At 47.9% G+C, this 18,944-nt stretch overlaps 1 protein-coding gene across 1 annotated transcript in view; it reads left to right on the forward strand.

Annotated features, from left to right (window-relative positions):
* The window catches only part of LOC138569491 (scavenger receptor cysteine-rich type 1 protein M130-like), a 512,555-nt gene that overhangs the window by 264,132 nt on the left and 229,479 nt on the right, over positions 1–18,944 (forward strand). The window lies entirely within an intron of this gene.

The following is an 18,944-nucleotide window of genomic DNA, read 5'->3' on the forward strand; positions in this document are numbered from 1 at the left end:
TGGTTCTTCCATTGTCTGAAGAAATGATACATAAATCTGTGCCAGCTCTCTTCTGATAGCATCATTGTTGTGGAGCAGGTGGTGGGTCCAGGTGGTACCTGCAATGGGGTCTGTAGTGTTAGAAATATACATGTAAAACACTGTGAAGGAAGACTCATGAGGCCAAGTGGACTTCACAGAAGACTCAATTTACAGACCTTTTATTGTTAGGGAACCGTACAACATGGATGTAGGGTTAGAAAAGCCACCAAACAAAGGTCTTATTACTTTAGAAATGTTTTCCCCAAATGTCCCTCCCGGTGACACTCACTGAATGTTAGGTAGAGCGACATTTGTGTGGATGACGTCATGGTTGGCATTGGGTCTCTTGATGTGGCCACTGCCTGGGCATCATCTCTCAGGAAAAGTAAACAATCCTGCTACGTTTCAAGCTTTGTGTGTAGGAAATATTTATGGGTTGACAATTCGGGGAGTTCCTCCTCTGCCCCCCCACTGATTAAGAGTGGCACCCCAATAGATAATTTAATCGGATTCTTGACTAACTCTGCCTTTTCCAATAATAGACACATCCTCAGCCACACCACGATTATCAAGATACACGCCACTTCACTTTGTGGCCGAAAGGTTTCCCTTCTCACTACAAAAATTTGAAAACACGAGTTCGTTTTTACAACAACAGATCACATAACATTTAGGGCACAATGGGGGTCATTATAAGGTTGCCGGTCCGGAAACAACAGTACGCAAGTAAGCTTGCCGGTACCGTTGTTTCCAGAGCGGCAAATTCCGAGTTCTGCGAGCGGGTGCCTGTCAGCCCGCCAGGTCTCACATGGCAGGCTGAACGGCACCCGCTCGCAGACCTTGACGGATGCACCGGCACCATTCATGAGTGGTGTCGGTGCATCTGTCCTCCCCATTCCCATTGAGTCCAATGGTACTCGAATGGGAATGGGGAGAAATATTTACCGCCGCCTGGCAATGGGGAATTACCAGGTCCGCCGGGGCTGTAATGCCCCGGTAATTCCCCATTGCCGGGTGCCGGGGAAAAAATGATCCATGGGGCAGAGGCATAGCCCAATATATGAGCCTCAGTGTACCATTTCAGGGTGAATGCTGAATTATAATTTTTACACTGGCTCTCCCCTAGTAACATGTAAGAGAGAACACAGATCTAATCAATACCAAGCGAAAGGGGTCCCGAACAAGAATATCCCTCATGTGAAGAGAATTTATTCAGCACCCCTAAACCTGACAGGACGATTTGGTTATGCAGCAGGCTTTGTGTGTGGCTTAGCCTAAATACATGTAGTACTTTTCTGTTGGGCGAAAGAATTGGCATGCGCAGCGCCGTTTATCCCAGACATTCCCTGCACACTTTCCATTTTTAATAATATTCTAATACAACAAACCTTTAATGAAATACTCTCTCAGCAAATACTGAAAACGTTTCCTTTGCCACTATCCAGTGAGTATTTGCCCATTCACTTTGGAGTTCCTGACTCACTCTATATAGAGAAATGTGCTTTAAATCAGCTGCCTTCCCTTTGCATGCAATGAATGCACATTTCTGCACAGCACAGACCCACAGATTCAGATTGCTATTAGGACCCCCTTTTCTTTAGTGCAATGTTCGGGGAGTGTTCAACAGTTTGCAATTTAGTTTATGAATGTACACCTCAATTATATGGGATTTTGGGGGTTGACAAAAGGGACATAGGTGATCCAAAATTACTTTAAATGACTATACAGGGCTCATTACAAGTATGGCGGTGCAGGAATACATTGGCGGTAATGGAATTACTGCCACATTTCCCGCACTGTCATTCTAGAAGTTTGGCCCTGGAGTGGGGGGATTTACCTCCAGCATCATGCTGCAGGAAATACCTCCCACTTCCCACTGAAAATCGACATAATCAGCGAATTACCACAGCAGTAATTCAGTCAGTGGTAATTCCACCAAAAATGCCCCATAGAGTCCAATGGACTGTAATGGGGATTAACTACGCCGACACCAATTGTTATCTGGCAGTAATTGCACTGGACCAAGTGAATTTACCACTGGAATATCACCCACCTCGTAATGAGGCCCCATATCATTATTCATAATCGGAGAGTTGTCAGAGATTTCGAATTTCCCCCAAATCACCAGAAGTATCCTTTGGCTATCTGGGAATTAATTACATTATTCATTAATAAGAAGATGCCAGGGATCTAATTCTTGCTGCCCACCCCCTTAATTTCTATATTGGGGAAAGTTATTAGTGCAAATAGATCCCCACCAATGGTTTTCTTCTTTTGGAATAAGTACTTACTTTGGGTCCTTCTGGGTACTGCACAGGTGCAGTCATCAGGAGTAATGCTGGGTCATCTCATTACAAGCAATAGGGCCTGGTTGTGATATAATATGATATGATATGGCATTTATAATGCGCCTATACACAAGTGCAGAGGCAAGGGAGGGGGAACAGAGGGAAGACAGAGACAACAATCTTACTAGGCCAGGTGACATTGAGATTGTGCAAGCGCAAGGGATGGGCGAAAGGGAAAATGCGGGGGGAGCGGTAGGGGGCAGTGCAATACATAGGATCAACAGTAAAAATAAATGAAATAAATAACAGTAGGTAAAAGTGCGGCTAGCTAGTGGCAAGTGCAGGGGTAAGTGCAGACACAAGTGTCAAGAGCTGGTGTGGGCTGTACGGATACTGAAGTGCAGCTGGTGGGAGAGGGGACCTGGACCTGAGATCAGAGGGTAGCCAGGTGACCAGTGCAGTTTCAGTCAGTACTTCAGCAGTGGAGCGGAGGAGAGAAAGCAGAAGCAAAGGGGAATGTCTTGATGTGCTTCCGGAACCGGAGCTGGTTCTCCTCAAGTTTCAGGGAGGCAGTGAGGCTGTTCCAGAGGGAGGCCCCAGCCGAAGAAAGAGATCTAACCCCTACTCGTTGCTTCGAGAAGCGACTGACACTGGGGGGGTTGGAGGCGGATGAGCAAAGAGCTTGAGAAGGAAGATATTTAGGAAGAGATAGTTGGAGGTAAAGAGTCCCTCAGGTAAAGAGGCCCCAGGCCGCAGAAGGCCTTGTGGACAATGCCGAGGGTTTTGAACTTGATCCTCGCAGCCACTGGGAGCCAGTGCAGAGGTTTCAGTCCTGGAGAGATACGACTCTCGCAGTCCTGTTCTGGATGAGTTGCAGAGGGTGGAGAGTAGAAGCAGGCAGGTTTAGAAAGAGGCTGTTGCAGTAGTCCAGCCTGGAGAGAACCAGACCTCTGAAGACAGTGAGCTTCTGGGGGAAGGCGAGAAAAGGAAGAATACCTCTGAGGAGGTGCAGCTGGTAGTGTGACTTCTTTTAGAAGCCAGAGATGTGAGGAAAGAAGGAGAGATTGGAGTTGAAGATGACCCCAAGGTTTTTAGCCTCACAGGTGGGAGAAGGGAGAGGGCCAAGAGAGGCCGGCCAGAGAGCAACAGGAAAGGAGGGAGCAGGTGAGCGAATAAGAAGAATCTCAGTCTTACTGGCATTAAAGCAGAGATCGTTGGTGGCACACCACTCTTGGAGGTAGGAGGAGAAGAGGAAGAGAGAGAGGACAGGATGTCCTGAGTTTTAGAGATGAAATGGGAAGCCAGGGCCATGCAGAGGTCCTGGGAGGGGACAGGCGAGGTATAGACTGCAGCAGGATTGGCCAGCTCCTTGCAGATTTGAAACAGTTTGGCCGAGTCGTTGGATGCCGCAGAAAAGTGGGCTTGAATGAGGGCTCTCTTCTTGGTGCGGGCAGAGAGCCGGTATTGCCTTTGGAGCTGGCGGCAGACCAGTTTGTCAGAGGATGTACAAGAAGCTTGCCATTTCCTCTCAGCCACCCTGCACTTGCATTTAAGGGTGACAAGGTCTGAGTCGTACGAGGAATTGCACTTGGCTTTGGACTTCAATTGGATTCCCGTGACAGGGGCAAGAACATCAAGAATATCAGATATAGCAGAGTGGAGCATAGAAAGGGATGTGTCAGGGTGTGAGTCAGTCGAAGCGGGGGTGAGAAAGTGGTGGCGAAAGCCTCAACTGACACACGCTTCATGGGTCGGATAACCGAGAAGGTAGGTGGCTGTCACGACTCGCTCCCTTCGCTCCCGTTCCCGCCACTTGGGGGCATGTTTTGGGGTTTATTACCTACTGGACATTTCCTCCGAACCTAATGCTACAGTGCTGTGATGAATTGGGAGCGCTAAAACCTTATTTTCCAAGTTACTTCCCTTCCGGATCCATTCCAGGTTTTTGGCAGCCAGCATGCTACTTTGATCAAATGACTATGCTTCCCAGAATGCCTGGCTCACTGCTTCACCTCCTCCCTTGCAGGACATGGTTGGGTGGAGGATAGGCAACACCTGTGGCTGCAGGTGCAGCAGGCGGCACACCTGAGGGGTGTGCTCGTTAAGCAGCTTTAAAAGCCTCAGTTTGCTTCAGTCCAGCGCTGGTCATCGTTGCAGTGTTCCTGTTGTGACTGGTCCCTTGTTCCTTGTTCCTAGCTTTTGTGCCTAGTTCCTGTTCCTTGTTCCTCCGCCCTTGATTTCGGATTCATGTGCTTAATTGATTTCTGCTTTCTGGATTTCCCTTTCTGTCTTCCTCTGTCTGCAGGCAGCCTTTCTCTGTGCTTTACCCTTTGATGCAGCCCAATTCGCCTGTGTTTTCTGTATCTTTGATGCTGTCCTTTGCTACTGAAAAACTTGATGCATTAGTCTTTCCCTTTTTAGATTTAGCTTCCTGCCTTTTCTCCTTGGATGTGTGGGAAAGGTTTCCTTTTGTGATATCATTTTCCCTGCTCCTGATCCTTACTTTTGATTGGGATCCATTCCATGTTTTCCGTTGCACTTCTGCATTTATTTCCCATTTGATTATCTAGGTGTGGGGTGCTGTTGTTAACTAGTCCCTGTGTGAATGCCTTTTGTTTTCCTCACTATTTCTTTAATCACAATTCCTACTTGCTCCTTGACTTAGGTCTTAGGTATTTAGTTATCCTCCACACATTGCTGTTATAGCCTTCTGGGTCCCTGTTTGATCAACTCGGTTCGTGGGTTTACTGACATTCAGGTGGTCTTTCCGGTTCTCGTGAGTACTGTTTTTAAGTTCCTTATTCAGTATCATCCAGAGTGTCAGCACACAGATCCTGTCCTTGCTTGCCCTCTACGTGGGCTTAGCGCTGTCAGTATCTGTAATAGCATAGTGGGTAAGGAGTTTGCCGACTTTCCTTTCAGTCATAAGGAGGTTCTAAATGCTTACCCCACATCCCTTTTCATATATTGGTATTTTTGTTTCACTCTATCTGCACTCCTGGGTTTTAGTATATATGAGTCGTGGTTCTTGTGTGCATGTTGTTTGATTCAAGGTTATTCACTGTGCGAATTTGTTCACATTTCCCTTGCCATATTCGCTGCCTTTGTACTCACCTGATTAATCCTGATAGTGGCAGTGCTGTAGTTGGCTTGGCCTGAGAGGTGGAGAGAGTGAGATGGGAGCAAAGGAGAAAATGATCACTCCAGGAGAGAGGAGTGGTGAGAGGGATAGAAAGGGGAAGGTCTGTGGAGATCAGAACATTCAGAGTGTGCCCTGCAGAATGAGTCGGGCCAGAGGGGAGGATAGAGAGTGAGAGAGAGTTGCAGAGGTTGCAAAAAAGTCCAGAGGAAGGACATGAATCATCCAGGTGGATGTTAAAGTCTCCAAGAAGGGAATAGGTTCTTACCTGTAACTCCATTTCTCCAGCATTGGTATCTTTCATGGATTCACATGCTTAGAATATTCCCCGTCGTCAGGCTGGGAATCCTCAGTAAGTTATATAGACATTTTCCATAGGAAAACTTCTGACACTTTTGTGTCCTATCTACGTCGTTTTGGGCCGCGTACGGCAGGCCACTAGGACGTAGAGGTATAAATAGCCCCGCCCCCACGGCTCCCTCAGATTTCGGTCCCCAAAGTAGTATGGGGGGATCTCTGGTTTGCATGCGTAGGGGAGGCTGGCGGGCGCATGTGAATCCATGAAAGATACCAATGCTTAAGAAATGGAGTTACAGGTAAGAAACTATTTTCTTCTCCAGCATTGGATCTTTCATGGATTCACATGCTTAGAATAGATTGTACAGCAGTATCCCCCAACGTTGGAGGTTTGTATGCAAACCAATATCACAATAACCATAATGCATATTTATCATGGCAAAACATCACAATGTAGTACGTTAACAGTGAAAACACCACACTTAAAAGTACATTAGCCGAAGGATGTGACCCCTTAATTGGGGGTTACCTTATTGAAACAGGTGCCCTAGGACTGCACGACCCATCTGTGTATCCTCAGCATGTTGCTGTTCGAGGCAATAATGCCGGGTAAACGTGTGTGGTACCGACCAGGAAGCCGCTTGACAGATATCTCCCAGCGGAATACCGGACCACAATGCCGTCGGCGAAGAAGTGGATCTCGTCGAATGGGCCCTTGGAGGCTTCTCCAACGGTTTTCCGGCTTTTGAGTGACAAAAGGAAATAGCAGACGACACCCATCGGGCTAGTCCTTGTTTTGAGATCAGTTTACCTTTAGCCGAAGGGCCATAAGCCACAAATAGTTGTCTCGTGTCTCTGAAGCTTTGAGTGCGATGGAGGTAAAATTTTAAAGCTCTTTTCACGTCCAATGTATGGAGAGTCTTCTCCGCAACCGACGAAGGTGTTGGAAAAAACGTTGGCAGCACTATAGAAGAGTGCTTATGGAACATGGTAGGCACTTTAGGAATGAAATGAGGATTAGTAGCCAACATGAATTTATTATTGAAAAACCTCAAGTACGGTGGATCGATCACTAAAGCTTGTATTTCTGGCAGTCGTCGAGCCGAAGTAATAGCCACCAGAAAAGCCAATTTCCACGACAAAAATTTAAATGATGACGATGACATCGGCTCAAAAGGGGCCTTCATCAGCGCTGCCATAACCAGGTTAAGACTCCAGATTGGAGGAAACTTTTTTGTGGGAGGAAAGGTTCGGAACAATCCTTTAAGGAAATGCTTAATCAGCCGGTCACTAAATAACGGAGTTGAATGTCTCTTCCGAGTAAATCTCGAAATGGCAGCCAGATGCACTTTTATGGATGAAACAGACAAGCCTTTTTGAGCTAGGAATAGCAAGTATGGTAGAAGCTGTTCCGGTGTGATATTAAGCGGGACCAAACCTGGTTGACCTGCGCACCATATGCAGAATCTCTTCCATTTGTATGAATATGAAGCGTTCGTGGACAGCGCCCTCGCCGCTTGCAAAATGCGACGACAGTCCGCTGGAATCTCTAACGTACCAAACTCGGAGAAATCAGGAGCCAGGCTGTCAGAATGAGGCTGTCCGGGTCATGATACCAAACAACCCCGTTCTCTTGAGACAGAAGGTTTGGGATTTTCTGGAACCTCATTGGTTCTGCCGCTGAAAGATGGAGTAGATCGTAGAACCACACTTGTCTGGCCCAGTACGGGGCCACCAGGATCACCCGACATGGATATCTGTGGATCCATTGCAGCATCCAACGTATGAGCGGAAACGGGGGAAAGGCATACAGAAACTTGTCCATCCACGGGAAAGAGAACACTTCCCCTAGTGAGCCTTGCTGTGGCCACCTGCTTGCATATTGTGGGCATTTCATGTTGTCTCTCGTCGCAAAGAGATCGAGGGCCGGACGACCCCATTTCTCGAAGACCCGGTGTAGTTGTTGGTCGTTCAGTTCCCATTCGTGTAGTCGATTCATCTCCCTGCTGAGAGAGTCTGCTTGCATGTTTTTGACTCCTGGCAAGTGGAACGCCAATAGATATATCTTCTGCTGAAGGGCCTAATGCCAGATCTCCTGGGCTTCGGTCGACAGAGTTCTGGAGCGAGTTCCTCCCTGTTTCCTTAGATAAAACATTGTTGTTGTGTTGTCTGTCATAATCCGTACAACTGATCCCTTTATCCGTGGAAGAAAGGATTTCAGGGCCCAACGCACCGCCCTTAACTCCAGCACATTGATATGAAGGCCGGACTCCTTCGATGACAAACAACCCTGAACCTGTAGGGAATCCAGATGAGCTCCCCATCCAGTTAGAGAAGCATCCATCACCACTGTCATCTAGAACACCGGTTCCAGCAAGGGCATTCCCTTTGTCAGATTTATGGAAACTCTCCACCATTGAAGGGCCTGCACGAGTTTGCTGTTGATGGTCAATTTGTTCGACCAACGCCCTTGACTCTGTGCCCATCGATCTGCCAAGAATTCCTGAATCGGCCTCATGAAGAGACGACAATTGTTGATTAAGGGTATGCAGGACGACATGGTCCCCAGTAGGGACATGTACCTTCGCACTGACACTCTGGTGTCGACTTTCCAATCCAATGCTTTTTGCTGTAGTTTCAGAACCCTTCCGACGGATGGCTTTACCAGTCCTGACTGCGCCTGGAACTCCGCCCCCAGAAAGACCAAGGTCCTTGATGGCGATAAGGAGGACTTTTCAAAGTTTATTGCGAAGCCCAAACGTTGTAGGAGGCACATGGTGGCATTCAGACTTTCCTGTGCCCTTTCCGGAGACAATCCCCTCACAAGCCAATCGTCCAGATAAGGGTACACATGATGACCTTCTTTCCTTAACCAGGCTGCTGCTGGAGCCAGGCATTTCGTGAATGTCCTGGGAGACGATTTCACTCCGAACGGGAGGACCTTGAACTGATAGTGGGTTCGTCCGACGACGAACCGTAGAAATCTTTTGTGTCGTCGACGCATCGGGATATGGAAGTATGCGTCCTGAAGGTCTAGCAACGACAAATAATCTCCCGGTTGTATCGAACGGATCATCTCTTGGAGTGTAAGCATCTTAAATTTTAGATTCTTGAGCAGTTTGTTGAGAGCTCGTAGATCTAGAATGGGACGCCATATTCCATTGGGTTTCTTGACGACAAAGTAACGGGAGTACACTCCCTGTCCTCTTTGTGCCACCGGGACCAGTTCTATAGCCCCTTTCTGCAGCATAAGCGCCACCTCTTGAATTAGTATTTGAAGGTGGGGCTGCGTCGAGAACACCGGTGGAATGCGTGGTGGCTTGCCCTTGAACTGTAGAGAATGGCCCAGATGTATCGTGTCCAAACCCCATTGGTCTGTTGTTATGCGCACCCACTCATCGACGTGACGAGACACTCTGCCCCCCAGGACGTCCTGTAAATTGTCATTGCTGGCTTTTGGCATGTTTATCCTTTGTCGACGAGGAGTAGGCGCCTCGTCGTCTGGAGGTTTGGTAATCTCTGCCTTTACGAGTAGCTTGGGCTGCACGTCTGTAGCCTTGGGAAGAGTAGGAGGGTCTGCTGAAACCTCGGTCTCTAGATGATCCAAACCGGGAAATACCTGATGCTCCTCTGAAAGGAGGAAAGGAACGAAAATTCCTACCACTCTGGAGGGCTCCAAGGGAACAAGCCTTGTCAGAATCTTCTTTCATGCCCTTCAAGGCCTCATCCACTTTCTCCCCAAACAGGTGTTCTCCTTCGCACGGCATATCCATTACCTAATATTGTACCTCTGGTCTGAACGTCGTGCACTTAAGCCAGGCTTGCCTTCGTAACACTACGCCATTGTTGATTTGCTTAAAGCCTGATTCCGCCAGGTCGACAGCAATGTTAATGGAATGATCGGAAGCCTCTTCTCCCTCACGTACGAGCAGCATGGCAGATTTCCTGTGCTCTTCCGGCAGATGGTCCAAGATAGGAGCCAGCCGATGCCACATCTCCCTATCATACCTGGCCATAATAGCCAGGGAGTTGGCTGCTTTAACTGTATTCGCTCCAACCAATAGCACTTTCTTCCCAAAAGCATCTTGTCTCCTGGCTTCGTTGTCTGGCGAGGTCGTGCATTTGTGTTGCGACCTTGCCTTTCTGGCCGCCGCCGCGGATACCACTGATTCCGGCGAAGGTTGAGACGTCAAGCACTTGGGAGTCGATTCCAGAGCCTTGAATTTCTTTTCCAATCGACCTTTTACTGCCGGTTCCGAAAAAGGATGATGCATGGTTTTTAGTCCCTCCTGCCAGACATGGTCTAAAATGGGGATAGCAAATATCGACTTTCTTCTCTTGCTCATATGATCGAAAAGAAAACAATCTTTTTTCTCTTCTTCTGGGACTAGGCCAAACTCCGCACATGCCTTACCCATCATGGCATGAAAAGCACCCACGTCATCAGGTGGTGATGGCTGCGCCGGACTCTTTGGAGTTTCCATCTCCGCTTCAGAGTCCCATGTAGAGTCCCTTGAGGGGGATAACGAGATGTCTGAACCCGACCCTTCACGTTCTGACTCTGACAGTTCTCCTTCTTCCTGTGGACGAGAACGATCTTCCTCAACCGGGTTTGTGGTAGGAATTCTGGATGGAGGGCGAAGAGCGGGGCCTGACTCGTCGACGACTGGCAAAGCCTGTAACACTGTCGGGACACTAAGCTGAGGTAACCGTGTGTCCAACCGCTCCAACAGCTTCTGTAATGTGTTCAACACCTCCAGGGACAGAACTGTCTGGGGATTCAGTAAGGAAGAGGTAACTGTAATGGCACTTCCACTCGAGAGCGACACCGAACCAGTTGGTTGTAATCCCAGATCGGTTGGATGTGCGACAGGACCACGGTCATCCTCCGCCGACGAGATGGAGAAAGCCGCTTCTGGTTGCAGCAAGGCCTCAGGCAGGATCGGATCAAAAACCTCCGGTTGCCATCCCACCGACGGGGCCACCGTCGACGATGACATCTTTTCCATAGGTGCTGTTTGACCTGACGAAATAGCCGTAGGAAGAGCCGTCATCGAAGACAAAGCAGGCGTCGACGATCGGACCGTCGTCAATGAAGTCTGTGGCTCAGGGCCTTGAGGCGTTCCCGCCGTTTTTGAACTCGACTTGTGGGACGAGGACTCTCGACTCGAGGTACACTTATGACGGTCTTCTGAGGAGGATTTCGATGAGTCTTTCCTCTCCTTTTTAGATGAGGAGGAAGAAGACGAAGCCTTATGTGAAGAGGAGGACCTCGCAGGATGTTTCTCCGAGGGGCGTTTTTCAGATGAACATGATTTCTTCACCGGAGGCTCCGCCAACACTGAGCGACGAGGGGGCACAGGAGACTTAGATCTCGAGGCTGTAGAGCCTACCTCCGATGCCGGGTACGCGCCCGCTCCGTCATTGAGCCAAGTAACCAGGTGTCTGTTGCGGTTTTTTAGGGTCCTTTGTGAGAAGCCCTGACAGATCTCACACGTGTCCGCCCTATGATGAGGGTGAAGACAGTAAATACAGTCCATATGCCCGTCTCCTTCATACACTTTCTTAAGACCGCATGTAGCACACGGACGAAATAACGCCTTTCCAGACATTCTTCAAAAAGAAACAGTCGAAGAAGAAGAAGAAGAAGAACGCACAACCTAATAAAATAGTAGATACTCGAGGTAAACCCACTACTTTGGAAGACGATTGAAATCTGAGGGAGCCGCGGGGGGGGGGGGGCTATCTATACCTCTACATCCTAGTGGCGCTGCCGTACGCGGCCCAAAATGACGTAGATAGGACACAAAAGTGTTGGAAGGTTTCCTATGGAAAATGTCTAGATAACTTACCGAGGATTCCCAGCCTGACGACGGGGAATATTCTAAGCATGTGAATCCATGAAAGATCCAATGCTGGAGAAGGAGGAGTTGAGTGGTGAAAACCAGGAGGGAAGAGGAGAGGTCTGCCCACTCAGAGAGGAAGGAGGAGATCTGACCAGGTGGCCGATGGTAAGGGAATGGCTAGGAGAGAGAGCCTGCAGACAAGACTTGCGTAGGAATGACAGAGGCAGGAATCCACTCAGGAAAAATCAGGGCTACACCCCATCTGGAACGATTGGATGTGGGCACGGAGAGGATCTTGTAGTCTACATGGAGGAGAGTGTCAAAGCGTGTGACAGAGCTGGCTGTGAACCATATCTCAGTGAGACCAAGGACATCGAGGCCAAGTTCTTCGAGGAGGCGGCAGATGTCAGAGGAGTGTTTGACAGCTGAGTGAGAGTTGAGAGTGGCAATATGAAGAAGGTTGCCATCCTTGGAAGACTTCCGGGTAGAGGTTCAAATCAGAGGTACGCCCTGCAGAGGTGTAGAAGAAGCCAGAGGGGTGGCAGAAGAGGAAGGAGGCTAGGGGAAGGAAGCCAAGGAGACAGCAACTGGAGGCGTGGAAGACGCCGAGTAGAGAGAGGGGACAGCAGGAGAAGAAAGGAAATTGATTAGGCACGGGACACGTCTATCAAAGAGGAGAAGGTTGGCTTGAGGGCCTTGGACCAAGACAGTACCATTCAGGTAAACGTTAATGATGACCTTAGAGGACTGGAAGGAGGCCAAGAGGGCCTCCCACCGGGTGCCACCATTAATGGGAGAAGAAGAGAAAGGAGAGAGCACATAGACCATATGTAGAGTCCATAGGTCTTTCAAGGGAACGACAAAGAGGATGTTGGTGAGGGCTTGCCTGGATGAAGCACTGGTATAGCTGTTGGAGACCAGGATGTCCTTTTTAAACTTCTTCCTACCAGATTTAGGGAGGAGAGCAGGGTAGTTGATAGAGAAGCAGTCAGAAAAGATAGGAGAGACAGAAAGCCCCATGAAGTAGGTAGGGAGAGGAGAGAAGAGGAAGGGGTGGGGGAAGGTAAAACACTAGAGAAGGATACAGGGATGGTGAAAGCAGATGAAACAGAGAGAGACAAGACAATAGTAGACAATTGGACCAGACAGGAACTCAGATAATGGTAGAAAAGTTTGCCAGATGAATGCTTTGCTAAGAAAGCAAAAAACCACAGAATGGCACTACTTTCACAGTGCAATTAAATACCGGAGAAAACACACCTAAGTCTGAGAGTCCTGTATAGTGGGAAAAAGGCCTGAGTTTCACAATGCAATGTTAAATACTTTCACAGTGCAGTTTAAATATCAGGGGAAACACACCTAAGTCTGAGAGTTAGCTATGTGGCAGGGTATTCACGGTAGAGTGGTGGCTCTATACCACACCCGGGCCACTCCTACTGTTACACTCACCTGGTATCCACGGGGACGCCACCCAGCCCTGGTTGGATGATTTGCACTCTTGAACCCTCTCCCGATCCCTTGGTAAGGCCTCTGGTTAAAGATGGGTCGTAATATTGTAAAAGGTGGATTCTCCGACCTGCTCCTCGTGGCAGGGGCGCGTCGATGTGGGGGGTGAGCAGCGACCAAGTTACTTCACTGGTGCAGGCCCCCTGTGGGAATCAGGCCTGCTGCAAATCCGTAGGTTTGCTGCTTTACAGTCTTTATATGCAGTTCTTATGTTCCTCTTAGTTCAAATAATAATGTCTTGCTTCTTTCCTTTTAGGTATGGAAAGGTATTTTGGTGTTGTCATGCAGTTTGAAGATGAGCATGGGCCAGTAGGCGAAAGCGCGGTGTGCGCGATGCTGTCCAGTGGGTAATGCACGAAGCGCGGTGCTGTTTCGCCTTTTATATTGCTAACCTGTGTCTTTTCTCTCCTTGCAGGTCACGATGTTCCTCGCTGAGCGCCGTGATGTTCCAGCAATGATACATTGTGTGGCTTACTTCGTTCGGGAGGAAACGTGAGTAAACGCTTATGAATGCTGTCTTTCTTCCTCCTCTTTCCAGGTTATGGTATTCCAGGATGCATGCGGTGCAGGATGATGGAGTTCGTACCTACAGGTGAGTGGAACTGATGTCAGCGATCGATTGAAGACAGGATACTATTCCAGGTAAGTTTCGTAGTGTTCTTTCTCTCTCTGCAGGTCCTTGGTTTCAGATAAGCTGGCATCAAGAACTGGACATGGTGAGCGTTACGCTGCCCACAGCAGAATAACACAAAGCATGTTCTGCTGTTTGGGTGTGATTTAAATAGTCTCAGGTAAAGTAGTCCAGGTAAAACAATCCCAGGCCTGCCACACCCAATGTAGTCCAGGGAAAGTAGTCCCAGGCCTGCCACACCCAAAAGACTAGACCGCATAGCTCAGTTTCTTGTAACTGAGCTATGTGTGTGCCTCCTTGTTGGCTGAACCCCCCAAGTTAAATAGTCCCAAGTAAATAGTCCCATTCTAATGTTGGTCTTCATGATGGTTATGAGCCTGGCGCCAAAGGCGCCAGGACTGACTCCAACAGAGTCTTGGATAAGGCTTTAAGGCCTTTGGCCTGGCCCTAACTGGAAGGCTGAATTGCCAGTGAGGGCCAGGGTTAAGGGTCATGACAGCTCTCCCCCTCCCAAGGCCCCTCTCACGGTGGCACTTCTGCCTGGTCCTGGTTTGGCTGGGTAATTCTGATGGAACCTTTTAATTAAGCGAGGTGCATGGATGTATTCACTTGGTTCCCATGATCTGTCCTGAGGGCAGTATCCCTTCCAATCAACTAAGTAGTATAGTTTGGATCTGGTGTATTTTGAGTCTAGGATATCCTTTACTTCAAACTCTGGTTCTCCATCAACTAATACTGGTTTTGGTGGTGTTATAACCCGAGTACCAGGTTGTACCGGTTTCAGGAGTGATACATGAAACACAGGATGAATCTGCATAGTGGGTGGTAGGGCTAATTTAACTGCCACTGGATTTATTATGGATTCAATAGAATAAGGTCCCAGATATCAGGGATGAAAGGTCTGAGTCCCTTTTATGGGCACATATTTTGATGCTAAAAAGACCCTGTCTCCAATTTGATAGTTGGGGGCTTTATTACGATGTTGGTCAGCGAATTTCTTTTGTCTGTTCTTGGCTTGGAGTAAATGTTCTGCTGCTTCTTTGAAGGTCTGGGAAATAGTTGTATGTAGGGTTTTAACCGCTGACATTTCCAAAGGGGTTGGGAGATCCAATTCTGAAGTACGTGGATGTCTACCATATATAGTGTAGAAAGGGGTTTGTCCAGTGCTGGTGTGTAATGAATTATTATAGGCCTATTCAGCTATCCATAACAAGTCCTTGCAATTTCTTTCCACTTGATGTAACATGCAACGTAAGTATTGCTCGAGGGTTTGGTTTGTTCTTTCTGTTTGGCCATCTGTTTGAGGGTGGTGACTTGTGGATAGTCGAATGTCAATTTGGGCCATTGAACAGCATTTCCTCCAGAAGTTGGATACGAACTGACTACCTCGATCTGAGATCAAGACCGATGGAAAGCCATGAAGCCGTACGATTTCCTCCAAGAATACTTTTGCTAAACTGGATGTATTTGCAAGACCCTTAGAAGGAATAAAGTGTGCCATTTTAGAGAACAAGTCTGCAATTACTAAGATGGTGTTAAATTCTTGACTGGGAGGTAGATCTGTAATGAAATCAAGGGACAGTGTGTGCCATGGTGCGGAAGAAATTTCCAATGGTTGGAGAAGCCCAGCTGGTTTCTGCTTTTGGGACTTGTTTTGTGCACACACACTGCAAGATTGGATAAATTGTATGATTTCTTTACGCCATGTGGGCCGCCAATAGATTTGTTTTACTTTAGCTAGAGTTTTGGCAATTCCAGGATGACCATCAATCAGAGAGTCGTGATAACCCAAAATAACCTGCTCTTGTAAATCTTTACTTGGCAGGTATAGACGTTCCTAAAATATGGTAATTGGTCTTTAATGGTGTATTGTTCTCCTTGAGTACACCACTCTTATGCGAGAGTGGGATCCATTAAGAGTTGGATCTTGTTTTGGAGTTCACCCTGTGTCAATGTTGTCGTAAGACCCAGGAGTTTGTCTTCTGGAATGATGGGTACTGGATCTGGAGCTATGTATACCTTTTCATCAACACCAGGGGCGTCGCTAGGGGTGGGCTTGGGGGTCTATAACCCCGGATCCTTTGGTTATAGCCCTGGATGAAAATCAGGGGGCTACAATCACAGGCTAGCCCCGAACATGCCAGCTGGAATAGCTTTGAATTATCCCTTATCCTCGGCACCGGTAGATACAGTCCAGAAGGCAGCAATGTTTGTGTGATTACATCCCATTTAAATTATTTAATCAATAAATTAAATGGCAATCAACATATGTCGCTGCATCTACTCATGCTGCTGCTGCTGTCCGTGGCTGGCTGCGCTTGTGCATTGTAGGGAGCCACCACTGGGGCCTCAAACGCATGTGCCTGTGCAGACAGTGCTAGTCTCTCTACGAGCAAGCTCCTCCGAGCTGCCAGCATGACCTGCCTGTGTGACCCCCACCAGTGGCGCTCCCAGCCCCTGTGTTACAAGTTTAAGAGCCGGCCCATGCCCCCCATGCTCAGGCACCTAGGAGGTAGGTTGTAAATTCCAATGTGCCCATTTATTTAAGGGGAAGGAAAGAAGAGCTGACTGGAGACCAGTTGCCAACTGGTCTGCAGACTCCAGCTCTTCTTTTCTCCCCCCTCGCCATTGTTTCATACCTTTCTCAATAGAACTGGGGAGTGGATTAAGGCCAGTTTTCCGTCCGCTTTGGATAAGACCCGCTCTTCGCCAAAGCAGAAATTAATAATCACTCTTTAGTCAGGCTGCCATAATTGGTGTCTGTGGGACAGCAGAATTAACTTTTCTTTTATGTTTACAAAGAAAGGAATGTGGGAAATGGGAATGCGGATGAATGACAACACTCGATCCTCCATCGCAAGGCGATCCAATATAGACAGGCTCGCCAGGGTACCACGAGCAGGTGCAGAGGTGCCTTTCAATGAGGGAAATTGGCAGGAATTTTGGAGGATCTTGCACTGGACGTGGGTACCATTCCCCGACCTCGCACAGCTGCTCTGAGCAAGCCAGCAGGCCAGGGGGAGATTCTCACTGGAACCCTAGACCTCCACAATAGTGGCCGCCATAGACAATGAGTTGCCGGAGGGGCATTATTTGGGTCTGCTCATTGTATTTTTTGCAGATGCATTTCCCGAGTGCTAAACAAACAACCTTTTCCCAATGACAACCCGGCACACTACCACCACGGCAGCCAGAAGCACTGACTGGGCTGCAACAGCGGCTTGCCCTATTGGCAGGGCAGTTGAACCCGCTAATGTCTCTACCTGCACACTTTGCTAATTAATGACTTTGTTTAAATTAGATTGTGTGTAGTGCAGCTCTGTGCTGCGTGAAATGTCTAGGACGGTTGTTTTATTGGAAGTGCTTAATACTACCCTGAAAGTAAACACAGCTACCATCTCCTGTTCCTGGGGTGGCGTAAAAGACTAAAGGCACTTAGCGCGTGTGGATGGGCTTCTTTTGATGTGTATGTGCTGTCTATTAAAACAAAATATACCCACCACAGCAATTGTTCAATTGATATAGCTCTGGAACTTACTGTTCAAATGAGCAGCAGTGATGCTATATTTAGGAAATGGCAGTTGCCACATGAGGGGGTATCGAGCACAGGTAGGTATTTGGCCCACCTGGAAGCTCTGCTGCTTGAATGCCTCCTGTGTGCGGTAAAATTGCAACCGCTGACATTCCAATAGGTCAGTCGACCTTGTGTGGATACTCTTTGAAGGCAGTGTAAAAAGCATCCCAAAGCCAAGGGCTTTGGCTTTTGTGTAGTTTGGGGATTCTCAGGCACTACCATAATGACACTACCTACCCGACCATGAGATGGCAACAACCAGCAAATGGTATTAGTACCTGGGCATATTATTGCACTGCCTGGCCAATGTCTACATAATGCCCACACAAGACCCAATACAGTGGGCTTTTCCAATGCGTGATTTTTAACAGGAATTCAGTGCAAGGAACAGATACAGGGATATACATAATACTTATAAATCAAGTGCCAGGACGCACCCTTGGTAACAACAGTTTTATCACAGCAAGCCCTGGTTTAGCTGGTTTATAGCTGCAATTAGGCCATTATCTTACGGAAGGCTGCACACAATGCATAGAGGTCATCTAAAAGAAATCTGAGGCGCATGTGTTTGAGGCAGGGAAGGGCAGGTAATGGGTGGGAATGAGCATAGGGATTAGTATGACCATGGAAGGTCAATAAGTGGGGAAATAGTCAAACAACACCCACCAGCTGTGTGTCCCTAATCACACCATCTCTCTCCTATCTGCGCTTCCCATGACAATAGTTTTGGCATATAGGCATCACATTCACTGTCACCTAATAGCCAACATTAAAAATACAAGGCAGGATAATGGTGAGTGACTGTTGCGTGGCGTAGCAGTACAATGCAAGAGCGGAGTAGGCCAGTAGGGGATGCAAACTGGATGGGGCACACAGATGTTAGGAAAATCGAACGAGCAACCGATTCATTCAAATATGAATGAACATGCAGTTGGAAACAGTTTTTGGGGATGCGTTAGCACCCGCGTTAGAGGTTATTATGGTAAGCCTTGGTGGCACAAAGCAGAGCACATTACTGGAATGCAGAAGTCATTTTTGCACATAGGTTAACATTCGGCTGGATAAATAATGTGACGCATTTTCAAAGGAGCGAGCATCCATGTGCTTTTTAAACTTCATTTTTAGCACCTATTGGAATCCATTGCAACAGGCGCAGGATCTGAGTAGTATGAGTTCTAAAATAGCACTCATGACGATCCTTGCAGTATTATTTTGGAGCGTTTGTAACTTTTGGCAAGACACCTTGGGGAGTCCAACATAGATTTCGGTGCAACAATCGATCTTAGCTTCCGCTACAGTTCTCTCTTTGGCGCCACGCTGGTCCTGGCTCAAGTAGGGACGAATTTGTTCCTGCAAATATAGTAGGAAGTGTTGCTTCTCACAACCCAATTGATTTGGCCAGAAAAAGCAACGTAGGATTCAAAGTAGAAGTGAAATGCAATTTTGCCCAAAGATCTTACATTGCACCACATACAGCGGGTTTTGTCATTTCTCGTGGTGCTGGGCAGTTTTGCCCCAATGCCAGCTCTGGTGAGGAAACACTTTGAACTGACGCTTGCACTGACCGACCAGTATAACAAGGAATAGTGACAAGTGTAAAGATAACATATTTCACCCGTCAGTCGGTCCAACTCTCAGAGCA

Source organism: Ambystoma mexicanum, chromosome 2q (assembly GCF_040938575.1).
Source record: "Ambystoma mexicanum isolate Mex_15411 chromosome 2q, UKY_AmexF1_1, whole genome shotgun sequence".
Classification (NCBI taxonomy): Eukaryota; Metazoa; Chordata; class Amphibia; order Caudata; family Ambystomatidae; genus Ambystoma; species Ambystoma mexicanum.